Source organism: Cetorhinus maximus, unplaced genomic scaffold (assembly GCF_964194155.1).
Source record: "Cetorhinus maximus unplaced genomic scaffold, sCetMax3.hap1.1 HAP1_SCAFFOLD_257, whole genome shotgun sequence".
In the NCBI taxonomy this organism is placed as follows: domain Eukaryota; kingdom Metazoa; phylum Chordata; class Chondrichthyes; order Lamniformes; family Cetorhinidae; genus Cetorhinus; species Cetorhinus maximus.
Window position 1 is genome coordinate 550,810 of NW_027596217.1, and position 4,604 is coordinate 555,413.

Consider the following 4,604-nt stretch of genomic DNA (forward strand, 5'->3'; position numbering starts at 1 on the left):
GTTGAGGTTGTTGAATTTGTTGGTGTTTTTCAATGTTGAGGTTGTGTATTTGTTGGTGTTTTTCATTGTTGAGCTTGATGTTGAATTTGTTGGTATTTTTGAATGTTGAGGTTGTTGTTGAATTTTTTGGTGTTTTTCATTGTTGAGGTTGTTGTTGAATTTGATGGTGATTTTCAGTCATGCATTTGTTGAATTTGTTGGTGATTTTCAATATTGAGTTTATTTTGGAATTTGTTGGTGTTTTTCAATGTTAATATAGTTGTTGAATTTGTTGATGTTTTTCACTGTTGAGGTTGCTGAATTTGTTGGTGTTTTTCAATGTTGAGATTGTTGTTGATTTTGATGGTGATTATCAGTGATGCGTTTGTTGAATTTCTTGGTGATTTTCAATATTGAGTTTGCTGTGGAATTTGTTGGTGTTTTTCAATGTTGAGATTGTTGTTGAATTTGTTGTTGATATTCAATATTGTGGTAGTTGTTGAATTTGTTGGTGTTATAAATGTTTATTTTGATGAACTTTATTTATTTTTCAAAGTTGAGGTTGTTGTTGAATTTGTTGCTGTTTTTCAATGTTGAGGCTGTCGTTGAAATTGTTGGTGTTTTTGAATGTTGAGGTTGTTGTTGAATTTGTTGGTGATTTTCAATATTGAGGTTGTTGTTGAATTTGTGGGTGATATCAATGTTTCTTTTAACTTTTTTGTATTTTTCAAAGTTGAGATTGTAGTTGAATTTGTTGGTGTTTTTCAATATTGAGGTTATAGTTGAATTTGTTGTTGTTTTTCTGTGTTGGGGTTGTTGTTGAATTTGTTGGTGTTTTTCAATATTGAGGTTGTTGTTGAATGTGTTGGTGATTTTAAATATTGAAGTTGTTGTTGAATTTGTTGGTGTTATCAATGTTTAGTTTGTTCGACTTTTTTGTACATTTAAAAGTTGTGTTTGTTGTTAAATTCGTTGGTGTTTTTCAATGTTGAGGTTGTTGTTGAAGTTTTTGGTGTTTTTCATTGTTGAGGTTGTTGTTGTATTTGTTGGTGATTTTCAGTGTTGAGGTTGTTGAATTTGTTGGTGATTTTCAATTTTAGGTTGTTGTTGAATATGTTGGTGTTATCAATGGTAATTTTGATGAACTTTTTTTGTACTTATAAAAGTTGAGAATGTAGTTGAATTTGTTGGTGTTTTTCAAAGTTGAGGTTCTTGTTGAATTTTTTGGTGTTTTTCATTGTTGAGGTTGTTGTTGAATTTGATCGTGATTTTCAGTGATGTATTTGTTGAATTTGTTGGTGATTCTCAATATTGAATTTGTTTTGGAATTTGTTTGTGTTTTTCATGTTGAGATTGTTGTTGAATTTGTTGGTGTTTTTCGTAGTGTAGGTTGTTGTTGAATTTTTTGGTGTTTTTCAATGTTGATGTTGTTGTTGAATTTGTTGGAGATTATCGATATTGAGTTTGTTGTGGAATTTGTTGGTGCTTATCAACGTTGAGGTTTTTGTTGAATTTGATGGTGATTTTCAGTGATGCGTTTGCTGAATTTGTTGGTGATTTTCAGTATTGAGTTTTTTTTGGAATTTGTTTGTGTTTTTCAATGCTGAGGTTGTTGTGGAATTTGTTGGTGATTTTCAATGTTGAGATTGTTGTTGAACTTGTTGCTGATATTCAATATTGGGGTAGTTGTTGAATTTGTTGCCGTTATCAATGTTTATTTTGTTGAACTATTTTGTATTTTTAAAAGTTGAGGTTGTTGTTGAATTTGTAGCTGTTTTTCAATGTTGAGGTTGTAGTTGAATTTGTTGCTGTTTTTGAATGTTGAGGTTGTAGTTGAATTTGTTGGTTTTTTTCTATATTGAGTTTGTTGTTGAATTTGTTGGTGTTTTTCAATGTTGAGATAGTTGTTGCATTTGTTGGTGATATACAATATTGAGGTTGTTGTTGAATTTGTTGGTGCTTTTCAATGTTGAGATTGTTGTTGAATTGGTTGGTGTTTTCAGTATTTATTTTGTAAAACTTGTTTGTATTTTTAAAAGTTGAAGCTGTTGCTGAATTTGTTCGTCAGTTTCAGTGATGAGGTTGTTGAATTTGTTGGTGATTTTCAATATTGAGTTTGTTGTGGAATTTGTAGGTGTTTTTCAATGTTAATATAGTTGTTGAATTTGTTGATGTTTTTCACTGTTGAGGTTGCTGAATTTGTTGGTGTTTTTCAATGTTGAGGTTGTTGTTGATTTTGATGGTGATTATCAGTGATGCGTTTGTTTTATTTCTTGGTGATTTTCAATATTGATTTGTTGTGGAATTTGTTGGTGTTTTTCAATGTTGAGATTGTTGTTGAATTTGTTGTTGATATTCAATATTGTGGTAGTTGTTGAATTTCTTGGTGTTATAAATGTTTATTTTGATGAACTTTATTTATTTATGAAAGTTGAGGTTGTTGTTGAATTTGTTGCTGTTTTGCAATGTTGAGGCTGTCGTTGAAATTGTTGGTGTTTTTGAATGTTGAGGTTGTTGTTGAATTTGTTGGTGTTTTTGAATGTTGAGGTTGTTGTTGAATTTGTTGGTGATTTTCAATATTGAGGTTGATTTTGAATTTGTTTGTGATATCAATGTTTTTTTGAACTTTTTTGTATTTTTCTAAGTTGAGGTTGTAGTTGAATTTGTTGGTGTTTTTCAAAATTGATGTTATAGTTGAATATGTTGTTGTTTTTCTATGTTGGGGTTGTTGTTGAATTTGTTGGTGTTTTTCAATATTGATGTTATAGTTGAATATGTTGTTGTTTTTCTATGTTGGGGTTGTTGTTGAATTTGTTGGTGTTTTTCAATATTTAGGTTGTTGTTGAATGTGTTGGTGATTTTAAATATTGAGTTGTTGTTTAATTTTGTTGGTGTTATCAATGTTTATTTTGTTCGACTTTTTTGTACTTTTAAAAGTTGTATTTGTTGTTGAATTCTTTGGTGTTTTTCAATGTTGAGGTTGTTGTTGAAGTTTTTGGTGTTTTTCATTGTTGAGGTTGTTGTTGTATTTGTTGGTGATTTTCAGTGTTGAGGTTGTTGAATTTGTTGGTAATTTTCAATATTTAGGTAGTTGTTGAATTTGTTGGTGTCATCAACGTTTATTTTGATGAACCTTTTTGTATTTTTAAAAGTTGAGGTTGTTGTTGAATTTGTTGCTGTTTTTCAATGTTGAAGTTGTAGTTGAATTAGTTGGTGTTTTTGAAGGTTGAGGTTGTTGTTGAATTTGTAGGTGATTTTCAATATTGAGGTTGTTGTTGCATTTGTTGGCGATATCAATGTTTTTTTTCAACTTTTTTGTATTTTTCAAAGTTGAGGTTGTAGTTGAATTTGTTGGTGTGTTTCAATATTGAGGTTATAGTTGAATTTGTTGGTGTTTTTCTATATTGGGTTTGTTGTTGAATTTGTTGGTGTTTTTCAATGTTGAGATTGTTGTTGAATTTGTTGGTGATTTTCAGTGTTTAGGTTGTTGATGAATTTATTGATGTTATCAATGTTTATTTTGTTGAATTTTTTGTATTTTTAAAAGTTGAGGTTGTTGCTGAATGTGTTGGTGATTTTCAATATTGTGGTTGTTGTGGAATTTGTTTCTGTTTTTCCAAGTTGATGTTGTTGTTGAATTTGTTGCTGTTTTTCCATGTTGAGGCTGTTGAATTAGTTGGTGTATTTCAAAGTTCAGGTTGTTGTTGAATTTGTTGGTGATATTTAATATTGAGTTTGATGTGGAATTTGTTGCTGATTTTCAAAGTTGATGTTGTTGTTGAATTTGTTGGTGATTTTCAGTGTTGAGGTTGTTGAATTTGTTGGTGTTTTTCAATGTTGAGGTTGTGAATTTGTTGGTGTTTTTCATTGTTGAGCTTGATGTTGAATTTGTTGGTATTTTTGAATGTTGAGGTTGTTGTTGAATTTTTTGGTGTTTTTCATTGTTGAGGTTGTTGTTGAATTTGATGGTGATTTTCAGTCATGCATTTGTTGAATTTGTTGGTGATTTTCAATATTGAGTTTATTTTGGAATTTGTTGGTGTTTTTCAATGTTAATATAGTTGTTGAATTTGTTGATGTTTTTCACTGTTGAGGTTGCTGAATTTGTTGGTGTTTTTCAATGTTGAGATTGTTGTTGATTTTGATGGTGATTATCAGTGATGCGTTTGTTGAATTTCTTGGTGATTTTCAATATTGAGTTTGCTGTGGAATTTGTTGGTGTTTTTCAATGTTGAGATTGTTGTTGAATTTGTTGTTGATATTCAATATTGTGGTAGTTGTTGAATTTGTTGGTGTTATAAATGTTTATTTTGATGAACTTTATTTATTTTTCAAAGTTGAGGTTGTTGTTGAATTTGTTGCTGTTTTTCAATGTTGAGGCTGTCGTTGAAATTGTTGGTGTTTTTGAATGTTGAGGTTGTTGTTGAATTTGTTGGTGATTTTCAATATTGAGGTTGTTGTTGAATTTGTGGGTGATATCAATGTTTCTTTTAACTTTTTTGTATTTTTCAAAGTTGAGATTGTAGTTGAATTTGTTGGTGTTTTTCAATATTGAGGTTATAGTTGAATTTGTTGTTGTTTTTCTGTGTTGGGGTTGTTGTTGAATTTGTTGGTGTTTTTCAATA